The sequence below is a fragment of the Tyto alba genome, unplaced genomic scaffold, assembly GCF_018691265.1.
Source record: "Tyto alba isolate M040663 unplaced genomic scaffold, T.alba_DEE_v4.0 Super-Scaffold_21, whole genome shotgun sequence".
Lineage (NCBI taxonomy): Eukaryota > Metazoa > Chordata > Aves > Strigiformes > Tytonidae > Tyto > Tyto alba.
Window position 1 is genome coordinate 21,315,175 of NW_024881295.1, and position 14,900 is coordinate 21,330,074.

A 14,900-nucleotide genomic window follows, 5' to 3' on the forward strand; every position below is an offset into this window, starting at 1 on the left:
GGGCTTGAACTCCTACAACCTGAATAAGCACTGCTGCCATCTCACTTAGAAAACCAAAATAACTTCTCCCTTCATAGCTGTTTCTTAGTGCCCAGTACTTTCAAAATATGGCAGCTGTGCTTACCTTCTGGCTTTGATGCCAGGGAACGTGGTGCATGCTGGCCAGGTGTGCAGGGCGAACAGAATAGATGGTGCTTTTGGAATTTTTCAGGTCGAGTGGTGAGGTGCCAGGTGAGTGTAGGTACCTCTGTGGTTAGCTGTCTTGTCTTCTGAGTTTTAGGTAGGCTTTAGGGGTCAGCACCCTTATTTGGATAGTGCCCTCATACCCTTATATAGATGTATTATTTTTTTTCTTTTCCTGTGTTCTTGAAATTTCTCCCTCATTCTTTTCTACTCTGGATTTGAAAGTAGCTGTTCCTTACAACTGTTCATTCCAAGGCTGCGTCCTGTTTTACTTGCTGTTTTAACTAATCCACTTAGTATCGGAACAGAAGTCCTTTGGTAGTCTTACTTTTGGTTTAAACTAGATTTAGGGCTAGACCCAAATTAATCTAGAAAATTTTAATTTAATAAATAACTTTCACAGAATCATAGAACTACTGAGCTTGGAAGGGATCTCTTAAATTCATCTAGTCCAGCCAACCCCCCCCCCCCCCGCCCCTGCTCAAGCAGGGTCAGCTAGAGCAGCCGGCTCAGAACTGTGTCCGCTTGGATTCTGAATATCTCCACAGCTGCAGGCTCCACAACCTCTTCCAATGTTTGACCACTCTGGCAGCTAAAAAATAAATACATCCTTCCCCGCCCCCCTGTCCTTGTGTTCAGATAGATTTCCTATGTTTTAATCTGGGGCCGTTGCTTTTTGTCCTGTCACACTGCTGCGCAAAGTCTGTCACCTTTCCCCTCCCATCAGGAGAATTTATACACATTGTTATTTACACACATCGATAAGATCCCCCTGCGCTTTCTTATCTCCAGGCTGAAGGGCCACAGTGCTCTCAGCTTCCCCTAATCTGAAGGATGCTTTAGTCCTTTAATCATTTTAGTGCCACTTAGATGGACTTGCTCCAGTGCACCTCTGTTTCTTTTACTCGGGAACCCAGAACTGGACCCAGCACTCCAGGTGTGGCCTCACCCATGCTGAGGAGAGAGGAAGGATCACCTCCCTTGACCTTTTGTCAGGGCTTTTCTGAAAGCACTCCGGGAGGCTGCTGGCCACCTTTGCCACGAGGTTGCATTGCTGGGTAATCATCAGTTGCTTGCTCACCAGGGCTACGAGGTCTTTCTCTTGCAGAGCTGCATTCCAGCCCATTGGCCTCCAGCATGTAATGGTGCAGACTCTCCCTACAGACAAAGCCCAAGACCTGTAATAGTGTGTACTTTTACTCTTGAATTGCAAAGACATCGTTTACTTAGCTTGTATCAAAACATTTTCATGTAATCACTTCTTGTAGTATTGACACGCAAAATAAAACACTTGGACGTGTTGCTCTTTGGCAGACTTCCTGTCTTCTCTCATAGAAACGTTTAAGCAAAATTTGAGTCAGAAATTTTCTCCTGAAGAATTATTTTGTGTTTTTCACAATAAGTGAACTGTAATGTCTCCTGTAATTTTTACAGGAATGGTAAATGTCTGTACTCAATTTCAGGGACCTTTTGCAGTAGGTCCTTTGCTTCCTGCTTCATGCTTTCCTTGTGAATATCTTTGAGTGTTCTTGTTTGAATGTCATTGGTGTTTTGCCCACTATGAAGCAGAAGGCATTGTGAGAGCTATCTATATATATGCACTAGTGATACATGGATAAAATCTTTTTTTTTTTTTTTTCACCGTCTAAAAGCTGTGGAGCTGAGTAGCACAGACTGTGAAGTGAAGATTACCTCTAAAAGTGTTTGTGTGCAAAATCTAGAATAAAAGATGTGGATTTGTGCTTTTGCAAATAATTTAGATGACTCTAGGTAGAGCAAAACTGGTTTTGGTAACCGGAATCTGAACTTTTTAGAGTTTTAGATTAAAATCAGTATATCAAAATCAGTATGTCAAATTCTATCCAGAGTAAAAATAGTTGATGCAGATAAAATTCAATTTTAGTACTGATGTAACTCAACCCCCAAACTCCATTTAGCTTTGTTCTGCACTATTTGAAGGTTCCGCGTGTTCTGAAAACTACTGTGCTTCGTTAATTCCATCTGAAGAGGATTGAACAGTTAGATTTCTATAGATAGAATAATGCGTAAAAGTGACTTCTTGACATGTTATGGACTGCATGGATGCAGTTTTGGCCAGTATGCCCCCCTGGGCCTCTGTAAGCAGCTGAGAATCCAATAAAGATCTCTAAATTATGGGTATTATCTAGTTGATTGAAGGAGTTTATTCTACTTACTGCTCTGCCAGCCAGCCAATGTAACATCTGATATTTAAACTCATTATCTGTGTATCTGAAACAGTTTGTTTATATCATAGCTTAAATAGAAGTTAATGTAATCAGCTACTCCATCTGCGTTTGAAATGAGGATGGTGAGCTAGAGATGATGAGCCAGTTTGCTCTCGGATTTCTTCAAAAATGAAGCATCTGTCTCCACTTGCTATTGACTGCAAGTCTATTTGCTTTATAAAAGTAAGGTATTTCAAAGCTATAGGAGCCATCATGTGTTATTTTGTGTTGTGGTTAGAAGATGCAGACATTATTCTGCTTACTAAAAAGTTCTTGGCAATGTCTGAAAAATATTGTAGGCTGGAGTAGGAATTACACAGCTGAGAAGCAGAGGACTTGAAAAATGTCTGTTTTATTTATTTATTTATTGTTCCTTGAAGGAGAACTATTTAATGAGTTGAATTTTAAAGGCAGTAAAAGATCCATTTTAGGTACATCTAGAGAGACTCTGAATGCTTACTGTGAATGTTAAGGCTACTTAGTAGGGGACTCCAGGAGGTCTTAAAAACCAATCTGGTTCAGAAATTTTTAAATCGGTTAGGTGATAAACTGTATTTGGTATAAGGAGCCAATTTAAAGGTGTGTAAAGCAGGCTGAAGCCAAGTTTGCTGTTGCTGCAGTCCGTAAAAGCAGCAGATCAGTCATATAGTAACCCAGGAATAAGAGATTTGCAGCAATGGAGTCTTAAGGTTCTGCTAATACTGGTTGCTGGTGCTAGAACATGGGAGACAGGAAAGGGTATTGCCTAAGGTTGTTAGCAGAAAGTCATATTTTCAAATCATGCCTGGCATCATTTTTCCAATGAAGGGGCACAGTTTAAAAACAATCATTAGCTTCCTAATCAATCCCCTCAGGCTAGAAAGCCACTGTGGGTTCATTACTGTTCACCTGCAAGCCCTTTTTTATCACTGTGCTTGAGAACAAGACAGATCTGATGGTGTCTACTGACAGTATTACTCAGGATGTTGAAAGCTTTACAGACTGTGCATTGCATAAAATAACACAGTACTGATAGTACTTGTCATGCTTCATGATCTTTCTAAACAGCTCATCTTTATTAGGCAACCTGATATTTCTAAACAGCTCATCTTTTATTAGGCAACCAGAATAACCAGCTAGTACTCTCTCTGTAGGAGGCTGCAGTCCATGCCCTTCCTTGATGAGCACCAGTCAACATTTCTAGCTGTTGGGAAGGAAACGGAATGGCTGAAGACATACCAACAAATTCCCAAATGAACTAAAAACTGCTTTTAATGTACAGTGCAGATCGCCTAAAAGAGGTGGTTGATCTAATATTAAAGAGGCTCTTGTTATATAAGAATATGATAATAAATGTGAGGGTTTTTTGTGAGACTTGGGTGTAGGTAATTACGGAATTCAGAAAATGCAGTGAGTGATTATGCAAGAACCATTAACGAATTTTTTCTATTCAGTCTTTAAGAAATAAACCCCAAACATAAAGTCTTGTTGTTTTCCTAACAGCTGTCATAAAGTGATATTTCTTTTACTAAGAGCAGGTAGATACCTTCACACTTCATAATGGTTATCACGTTTCTTTCAAACTAGGAGGTGAAAATCTAGCTGAAAATTTGTCCTTCTGATCTTGTCCTGCTTTATGAAAGGCCATGTTTGATGTGGTTTAGAAATGCGGCTTTCAAACTGTTTGGGTTACTTGTTTGTTTTTCTGATCTGTTATAGTTACTGCTGTACATCAGTGAATTACTGGAAAGAATGTTTTGTAGGCAAATAGCATACTGGTAGTGGCATGAAGTCGTACATCTGCCTGGTACTTGCCTTGGCTACTCTTGGAGCTGGAGCTACAGATAACTATAGTCTCAAGGAACTGATAAAACATGACACTTTGCCAAAGAAGGGTTGGGTTACCTAAGGGCAGTCAGACTTAGACCATCTTAAATGCTGTGCTGTCTAAAAAACCTGTGTTCCCTTAGAGCATCTAGTGCCAATGTACGCATCTGTCGGACTTAGTAACGCTTTATTACTGTTGTGCAGGGTATGTGATTAAATTCTAGGAAGTTTTTCCAGATGCAGGGAGGGATGTTCCCTGCAGTCTAACTGGTAAGCTATTGGCAATTTATCTGTTAGATTGGAGTAGTTCTGAGTATTAGTGAATAATGAAGGTGAAGTTCAACAGTAGGCCTGCCTTGGTCTAGTGATTTCTGTTGCCAAAAGGGGCAGTCCTATTTCTCATATCTCTCTTTCTAGGTTACACAGCCCCACTCCCTGTCCAGGGTTGGTGCTGATAGTTGTCTGATTATGCTGTAAGCTAACTCGGTAAACAGGCAAAAAACTGGCTAGGTTAGTTTCTGTCAGGTGAGTGAGTGAAAACAGGTTGCCTTGTAACCAGGCAAGCCATGGCAGGGAAGGGGAATGGGAACGCTTGCTTGGAGGGGAGTGAGTAACCTGCCTCTTCCAGTGGCTGCAAGCTGTTAGGTCAATGCAAGCTCTAGCATCTCGTTGCTTCCCAAGATTTGTTTGTAATTTTGGGTTGAACCTCAGTTTCTGTTCATAGGGTGTTTGTGATTCAGTTAATTTCTCTCTTCTTTCTTCCCCTTCTAATGCCCTCTCTCTTAGAAACAAAGAACTAGCATGTCTATTCTGTGTACAAAAACCCCTTGTTACCTAATAGGAAACTCTGCACTAGAACCGGAACTGAAATTCGTGTTGATTGTGGTCAAAGGACTTGGGACACCAGAAGTTCTTAAAACCACTTCATATGCAACGTTTCATTAAGATGGCTAGAGACAGAGTGATAATTAACAGGAGTCTGTGTGCAAGTTGACACTGAGGAAGATTAAGAAAAAAATAAGAATGTAAAAGTTGAGGCAAGCAAATGTGCGTAGGCAATATATAATAAAAAAGCTTATTTAAATTTCATTTTTTGTATCTTCATTCAGGAAGAGGAGTGGCCTTCATTTGCTGTATTACAGTTCTCATAGTTGCTTTATTCCTGAATGAGTGAAGGTTTAATTAACTTGTATACTGACTTCCCTTTTCCCACCCTCTTGTTATCGCTGTAGTAGAGCTTGGCGTATTTCTTCCTCTTTTTCTGCTGCGGAAATAATGGAATCAATTTCGGGTAGTAGTTTGTTCTTGGGAATACAACCACACACAGGCACTCAGTTAAGATGTCTCTTTCAAGATAGCTATGGCAGCTGTTTTAAATGGGTTGAAGATTTTGTGGTTTGGTTTTGTTGTTGGGATAGGGGGTTTTTTTGTTTGTTTTGTTTTTCTTTTCATAGAATTGAGACAGTGTTGGTTCTGCCTTTAAAACCTCTGTGGCTTGAAGGTATTATTTTACTTAATAAGATATTACTTTACTTTTTTTTTGCTTGGTTATAAGTTTTGTTTTGTTTTGTTTTTTCCCTTTTATCAATTGTAAGGACAAATAGAACAACTCTGGGAATTGAAACAAGTCAAATTATGTAAATAAGATACAGTTATGTGTCAGGGGCTTTTACTAAGTTCTGGAATATTTTAGAGGCGAAGAGGTAAACTTTTGTTAGCTTGAGGAAGAGATAAAAATACATAATTGAAAAACTTTCTTAAAGACCCAGAAAACCTTTGTCATCAGTGTATTGGAACACAGTTAATTTCTGTCTTTTTTTCTTCTCCTTTCAATGCCCTCTCTCTTTGAACCAAATAACTGGTATGTGTATTCTTCTGTGTATGTAAGACCCATACTACCTAATAGGAAAACAAAGCTGTTCTAGACTTTGCATTATAACCAGAACTAAAATTCATGTTGATTGTGGTTAGGTAAACTGGGACTTGGGTGTTCCTAGAATTACTTGAAATTCAATGTTAATCCCTTTTCCTGCGTCAGTTGTGGGAAGGATATGATAGCTGTCATTTATTTCAACATGCTTCTAGCAGTTGCAACTCCGCTAAGACACAGTGTCTGGGGTGAGATTGGGCTATTGTTTCTGCTTTTCTGTGGTGTGTCAGTCTGGCCACACTGGGAAAATGAATGGAGAAAGATGGGAGTCTGAAGCGCTACAGAGAATCTTTATGAATTCCTGAGCAGAGCGCTTTGCTTCATATGTGAAAAGTTACACTGATTACTGGTTTTAAAGTGCCAAAAAATTTTTCTTTAGGTCAGATCGACGTACATTTTTTTATTTCTTTCCTGTAAATCTTATGTCTTGATTCAGTTGCTGGTATCACCCTGGTTTATCTCATCAGTTTCACGTTGAAATAAGGCCTTCAACTATTACTGCTGCCTTTAAAATGCCTCCTCTGCTCTCACTGACATGCTCTTTAGTTTTGAGGTCTGCTGTAGTTTTCTTAAGTGTTATGTTTTGGATCTTCTTGAGGCAGCTTATTTTGCTAAAATCTACACTAAAAGGTACAGACTTCTTCAGATGTTCATTTCTGTAAAACAATGATTTTAAAAGGACAGGGACAAAAATTTTTTAATTGTAAATACTCTTTTAAAGCAGCTGGATGCAATCAGTCTGGTTGGGAAGAGTAAGTAGGGATCTCAACTGGCATAGGAAGGAGGGAGGAATTGGGCATGTGCTTAATAGATGATACTAAACAGAAGGAATACGTCAGAAGTACTTTGGTGATGTTAACTTGGCCTTATCAGGAAATCATCATTAGGAAAAGTACTTCCCGTAAAACTGCTACACGTAATCCATGATGGTTGATGCTATTATGAATTAGGCTAGACTCTGTGTCTCTTCCTAACAGTCTTACCTTGTACTGAAAAGGTTGCTTGACCTCAGTGTATATTTTTGCATGTAAAGCTCTTTGGATTTCCTGAGCATGTACTTCTTTTGACTGCAGTTTGAACAGCCATTTTATTTTGTTTTTATTTTTTTTTGCTTAAATTCCTAATAGTTATGTGAAATTATTGCCTAGAAAATCAGCTCCCCACACACTCTTTTCATAGATGTAGATGATTAGAAGGTAATGCTGATTATACCAAATATCCAGCTGTCAAAATATTTTCTAAAAGTAATGGCCTTTTCTTTCAACTTCATTCTAGTAATTTCAATAAATTGAACTAACTATACTTAAAATCCAGATCTGGTAAAAAAACGTGTTCAGTTTCAAAAATATATCAACTCATTTTCAGACTGGACTAGAATTATGGAATGGAAGAGTCAGTGTACAAATAATATACGTCAGTGGTGCTTCCCTGAGATTTTAGGTACCGTAGTGATTATGTTGAATACATGGCTACATCCCTAAATGTAGGTAGAACGTTTTGTTGTATCTGTAACTGAACCTATATCATTATATAACTTGATAGCTTTATTCCATTGATCATAATTTTCCAATTTGATTTATACTTTTCAGAATCCATTCTGTGGAGTTGAGCTTTCTTTGTCAAGATGTCGTGTACTGATTTTGTTTATTTTAGCCTCTGTGCCTTGAGAGAGTGAAAAACGCTTACTTGAGAGAGAAATTACGTATACTGATATTCTTTCTCAGTGGAAGAATGTGCATGAGTAGTGCCATTAAAAGTGTCTTCTGCAAGGACAGCACTAGTATACCTATCAAACTTTAAGTTTTATTTCTGGAGATCCAGGAAGTCTGAGCCTTTGGAAATCAAAATAGGTCATATACCTACCTGCATGTTTGTGTTACTGCAATACCTAATTTCAGAGAAATATTCCATAATTTAGAAGCAATAGGGTTCAATTACATTAGGGAAATCTAAACCTATGTAATGAACATTTATATTTTTATTGTACAAAGTGATGGTTAATCTAAAGTAGACTAAGATCTTTTCGGACTTTGGAAGTGTCAGGGCAGATGCCTCTGAGCAATCAAAGGTGAGAGTATGTGTATTATGGCATGCAGCATTGTTATTCTTGGGATTCTTATATGTGTTGTAGGATGATGCAATACTAAGTTAGTGTATTTTGAGAGTTGACCTTACATGTAATTTTTCTGCCCTTTAAAACTTGGTTGGTGGAATGCGTATGAGTGAATATGTACTAAAACGAAATGTGTTTTGTTTTAGTTTTGTTTTCTGGAGAAAATTTGGTAGCTTTGAGGGGAGTATTTGCTACAGACAACCATTATTCTGACTTTCTATTTGAAAAATAAAAAGTGTGTTTATGCATGCTATTTGAGTTGCGTTTATACCAGCTGTTGCTTTTTGCAAGGTGTTTTGTTTTGGAAAGTGAATATAGCAAAAACAAAAGCTCAGATACTTTTATGCTGGATATTTTTTTCTGTGATTGATTTTAAGGCAGTATGGTTCTATATCTAGTGTATAGAATTCTGTCACTTTTTAGCATTATTTAATTGCCAAAGTAAATCCTTGTAAGGCTAAAATTACTAGTATTATGATTCAAGAATTGTTACCATACTTATCACAGTAAGACTAAGAGATTGGCAGTGGTTCTTGAACTTTCCCGTATTACTTCGTGTTTTTTGGTCAATTTTATTCCTTTGGTGTAAGTGCATGCATTTTGAGAGAGCGAGGGGAAAAAATCTAGGTGACACTTGGGGTTCAGGTTTTTAAAGCTCACTGCATTTATTTTAAGTTTTAGACTCCTTTTCAAATAAACTTAATTTTTTAGCTGTTTTTGCGCTATGGGCTGCTATGTAGTCTGTCAACAGTATTGTCACGCTATGACTTTGTCTTTCTATTCCTAATTAAGTACTTTAATATTGTCTCTGAATGAGTGGCAGATGTGGCTTTTCTTTGGTTGTGGCAGTGACATATTTAGTACTTCCCTTGTTTTAACCTGTAAATATTGCCTGCTTGGCCTCCTTTCCCCACTTGGAAAGAATGGGCTTAAATTAAACGACTAACCAGTATTCCTTAAAATTTGCCAAATTGTCTTCTTACCCCATGCTTTTCTTTGCCTTCTCTGGATGGAGTAGGAGAAGCTGTTCTTCGGCTAACTTGTGAGCTGGGTAGTTAATTTTGACAATAAATGTCATAATATTTTGGGGTTTGTTACATTGAAACAGATTAGGACTGAAAGTAGCAACTGCAGACCTTGTTACAGGTAAACTGAAAAGTTTCATTTTGCTGTAATACTTGCTTACTACTTACAGAGTTATTTGCTCAGTATATGAATAGAAATATCTCTTGTCCATGTTGATTTGAAATTCAGTAATAAGGCCTGATACTAAAAATGCAAGTGTCAGTCTCTTTCTTACATGGTGTATATTGTTGGCATAAGATTGCTAAACAGACGTTTCTTTCCTATTGTTTAGCAATCATTTTTAGAAAGACAAAATAGTGTAGAGGTGAAATAACAGAATATTTTCAAGTATCATGTCTTGAAAATAACATTAAGTTGCGTCTTTGGTAAATGACTGCATATAATGGTAACATGTACCATTTTATTTATCTTTTATTTATAGGAATCTTATTGTGAGGGTTTCTAACGCTTATCTGAGAGAGTGAGTTTAGTGGTGGTTAATTTTCTTCCTTTGGATCAGCTTGTTGAACTGACTTGTCATGTGGCTGCCTGATGGTTTGGATCTGGTGAGAGAAACAATGGAAGTCCAGGCTCAGACAGTTGGAGGAAGGAGGGTGGGACCTTTTTTCAGCAGCAACAGCTACACTCGGTTTAATATGATGTGCAACTGTACCCTACGGTCATGCCTTCAGGTTTTGGACAACTAAGGCTGTCCTGTTACTAATGAATCTTTGCTGCCTCTAGAATTGACTTACTCCTTTCCTCATCCTTGTTAAGACACAGTAGGGACTCACTATCTATATCTCTTCTCAGCTGTTCTGTGGGTAACAGGAACTTGGGGGTCTGCTCTGTCTGATGATAGGAAGCCTGCCTGTACCCCTAGTAATTGTCTATAGTCTTACATTCCGAGTAACAGGGAGCATGCTCTAATACCCCTAGTATTTTTCCACTGTTCCAGGATTTTTGTTGATTTTTTTTTTTTTTTTTTCCACTGGATGTCAAGACATGCTTTTTTACTCCTTTTATGGATAAACCCTGCAATGCTCTGAGGCACAGCAAGGAGAGGTTGTGGGTGCCTGATTCAAGGGTGGACTTGAAGAAGAGGATGTACCAAGTTCTTGTTCGGAAATAGGATAGTAGAGAAAGAAAAAAGAGCATTACCCATAGTGCTTACTCAGGGAGAATATAGGGGATCTTGGAAAATGTAATTTTCAGTAATTTTATAGCTTGGAAAAGATGAAAGGTATCGTGCCTAATTAAACATGCTAGCAAGAGTCCTGAACCTGCATTTTTGTTGCACAATGACAGCAAAAAATTCAGACTGCTCAGATCACACTGTGGAGAACCAAGAGGTCTTTGGACCTGAACTTTTTGTGTCCCAAGGAGAAAGTAAGAGACTTGACAAAAAACTCAGGCTGAATTTTGAGCTGTAAATCCATATTTTATTGTTAAACAATATCTGTTGAAGTAGCAGGTGTTCCTGTGATGGCCTGTCATGTTTCCTCATCTGCTAGGTGAGGCTTATAGGTACAAAGTGTCATGCTGGTGTTGAGAGAAGTGGGAAACTTCATTAGAAGTAGAATTGCGTCTAGAAAAGAGAGTCTCTTAGATTGTTTTCCACATACTACTGACAGAGGTGAAAAGAGCTAATGGAATTGAAGCAATGGGGGAAAGGAACAGAAAACGGAATCCAAGAGCATGGTGTCTTGTGTATGACCAGCTTCTTGACAGATTAACTATTTTTTTCCATGTTGAGGATGATCTGTCTGTTTTCTGCCATCCTTTTATTAGATCATCAAGAATTGCTTACATCTCTCAGTTTTCCAAGATTTATATTTTCAGTTTGCCTTGTGTACAGGAAATCTCAGGAAATTTCCTAGTAGGAGTATCTTGCTGACAGTCGATAATCTGGCCTGTTTGTCTTTTTTAGCTGTGACAATGAAATTGGGAAAATGGGCATCCAAGCTTTACTCGTATCTTGACTTTTGTAGTGTAATCATTTCCTTTTATACTTGGAATTTTAGGTAATGGTAAAGTATACACACTACTTGTTTTAATATGATAAAATAGCTTTTTGGGTAGTCATGTCCCTTTAAGGACACTGAAAATAAGGGTTTGAATCAAGAGTGCTTTGGATTTTTCTTTTCTTAAACCAGGATTCTTTCAGTCATACCAACAGAGGCAGTTAAGCAATCTCTAAAATGTTGTGGTCGTGCTTGATAACATCAGAAGGAGGGAAGAGAAAATCCAGACTGGATCGAGAGCGAGCAGGTATTAGATTTGGAAGGTGCAGCGACCTGAGTGATAACTGACGCAAATCCAATCCTCGTTCACAACGCTGTGCTGCTGTAGGAGAGAAGAGGTGCCAGGTGCCTTGGGTGGCTTACTGTGTACAACTGTGCAGTCTTCAGGGATGGTGCTTCTTGCAACTGTTCTGGTCTTTTGCAAACTCCCTGTACAAGGCATTCCAGCGTGATTGTGAAATAGTTGTTCAATCTGTCATACTGAATTAGCTGTATTCATCTTATCTCTTAAATTCTAAATTAATAGCAATGCTGCAGTAGAGAACCGCCTCTGCAGGATTCTTTTTTTCCCCCCTGTGAAAGAAGGCTTATTTTCCCTCTACAGAAAAGCAGAGGTCCATTGGTATCTATCAGATATGTTAGATAGTCCTCTTCGGAGGATTTACTTCTTTGATTTACACATGCTTCTTTTACATAGCTACAAATAAAATAATCAAATGGAAAGTTGAGACTCAATCAAAACCATTCACCTTCTAGTGAGATTTAAGTCTGGAGAATTGGTTCCTCAAACTTTGAGTAGCAAGGGATTTCTTCACTTTCCAGGGATGGACATATTCTCGTATGTGAAAAAACTTAGCACTTCCCTGATTCTTCTACTACCTTTTGCTGACCTTGCCTTGATACTAGACACCTTGGGGAAGTTATGAAAGTCTGACCACTCAGAGACTGATATGGAGTGTATTTTAACTAAATTTTTCTACCTTGCTAATGCTTCTAGAACCATTTCAAGTAAAATTGGGCCTGTTCAGGCCTTCCACCTTCATGAACAGAATTAGAGAAATCTTTTTGACTAGTGTCCTACAGGTTTTTTGTTATTATTGAATTGTATTTTATTTTCTGTTTCGTAGTACTGTAAACTTTTCACTATTCCTGAGGACAAGTCTACAGCCTGCCTGCAGGAGATGAGCAGTTCAGAAACTAGATAATATATAGTAAAGATACGTCAGCCCAAATGGATGGTGAGCTGAAGGGTGATAATGATATTTCAGCCAGGAAAACATCAGTGGATTTGGGACCGTTGCCGTGTTTGAGTATGCTAATGTTTTTCAGGGTCTCTGCTACCTCTTGGTGACCTTGCTTTGATGGTTGAGGTCTAAAGTTTCAGTTACCACAGCAATTGCTTGCTTGCTAGTAGCCAGAATGATTCACGTCGGATTCATCTGTGTCCGTTGGAGGAAGGGACTGGGGCAGGTGACCTCTAATGGTGCTGCGTGTGGTTGATATGCTCCGTGGCAATCTTGGCGCTGCTAGTTCTTGCAGGTGCTGGCACCTCACGTGCCCTCTGTGTCCGTCAGGTGTCTGCCACTGGATGTGCTTCCAATATCTCCCAGGTAGAGTTTTGCCTTTCTGGTTAGTTCTGAGTTTAGAGCAGAAGTAGCAGAGCGAAGATGTTTGCTTTCTTTATTGAAAGGCTGTTCTAATACGACCTCAGTGTTGCCTGCCATCTCCGTACACCAAGCCCCATGTGCTGTCATGAAAGTTTATGGAATTAATCAAGTCAGAAAAAATCAGAATTGCTGCTTTATTTTCAGGCTATCTGTAACGTTCTGCAAGAGAAAATAACATTCTTAAACAGAGTAAGACAAACAGTTGTCAAAGCTTGAAGGTACTTGTGCTATATTTCTGTTCTTCCTGTTACTCATCAAGGTAATCTGATTGGGGTGATGATGAACATATCAGATAAATACCAAGAAAAAGGGAGTAAGTGAAGTTTTCTCATGGAGCACCGTGTTTCACTGAATAATTGTACAAACTTGATCAAGATAGAGGCCAAACATAAATATCTTTAGTTCTTCAAAATTCAGAAATTTATTTAAAATAACGGGATTCCTGAGGATGTATGAAACCAGCCTTCTCATCTGGGGCTTTTAGAGTGTACATTTTAAAACAGTTTTCTTATAATACATAGGATTATGAGTCACTCATCTGGTCTATAAAAAGAGAGAGAACACAAGCAGAAGGAAATGGGACATGCATTTTTAAAGACTGCTTCTGCCTTTCTTTTTGTTTATATGTCAGCTGAATTTTCACGTAATAACAATTCCTGTAGTTATGGTCTTAAAACAGATACTAAATATCGCAAGCATTGTGATGAACTATGGCAGCTGAGTTTTGTATTTAGATTTAAAAATAGTATGCATATAAAAAACTGTACAATTTTTAAGTTTCGTGTGGTATATAGCAAATGGCGAAGTAGAAGAATCAGCTGAATCTGTTTAGAGAGAATTCAGAATGGTGTCCTTGTTGATGGTTACACGGGAGATGCTCTTCAGCTTCAGATTTGATTTGCTCATTGGTGTGCTTTGAATGCTAGACTGTTTAGTATATTGTTTTGGCAGCATGTACTGACACTGGAGCGTGTCAGCAGTTTTGGCACTGGATTGCTCGGGAAAAGACTTTGTGTAGCTGGATTATTTCAAAGCTTCAGTGTTTAAGCTGTCATTACACTTCTGATATGGAACGGGTTACCTGAATGGAGTACTGTTCAAGTTCTCATGTTACTGGAATGCACTGAGTATAGGTACCTAGTTTTGGTGTAAATGTTCAGTTTTGTAGTCTTGCTTCTGTATTATCAAGTCAGCAGTTTAAGTGTCAATGAACTTCTGAGAGAAGGAACTCTGCCAGGATTCAGATTCTTCTGAGAGAAAGAACTCTGCCAGGATACCAGCAAGTAGGGAATACTTTTTTTTTCACCTGAGAGCTTTGTGCAAAAGCACTTCTTCTCCAGTTAACGTCCAGTGTTTCAACTTTTAAGAAAATGTACTTCGACTTAAAAATTGTGTTATTTAGATACACAGCAGTGTAGATGCATTGTCATGACTGTTACAAAAATCTTCAATTATAATCCCACTTCGACTGTTTTATCTGGGAAAAAGCGTTCACCGGGGCAACATTACATCTCTCAAGCGCTCTTTGAAATATTTACTGCTATTTTAAAACAAAAACACTTCTACAAAGTGATTTGTGTGGTCACTTGTGTAACTTACATAACTAGTACTAGTAGTGTAAAGATTTTAGGAAGAATATGAAAGTATTCTTCATTGATTTGTCTTGGGGGGTAGGAGTCAGTTACATGCTTTTTGCAGAAAAAAAAAAAAAGAAAAAACAATTAAAAAATCTGTTATTTAATAATAAATTGGCAGCACATAGACTTCAGAATTTTTTTGAAATTGTGACTTTTATAAGGAGAATTGCTTGAATTACTTTGCATGAACTGTTTCCTGTAATTAGGATCAAAGCTTTTTGGGGTGTTG

General features: G+C 38.3%; 1 protein-coding gene across 2 annotated transcripts in view; it reads left to right on the forward strand.

Annotated features, from left to right (window-relative positions):
- Positions 1–14,900, forward strand: part of KDM7A (lysine demethylase 7A) — a 69,334-nt gene that overhangs the window by 12,178 nt on the left and 42,256 nt on the right. The gene's annotated exons all lie outside the window — the stretch shown is intronic.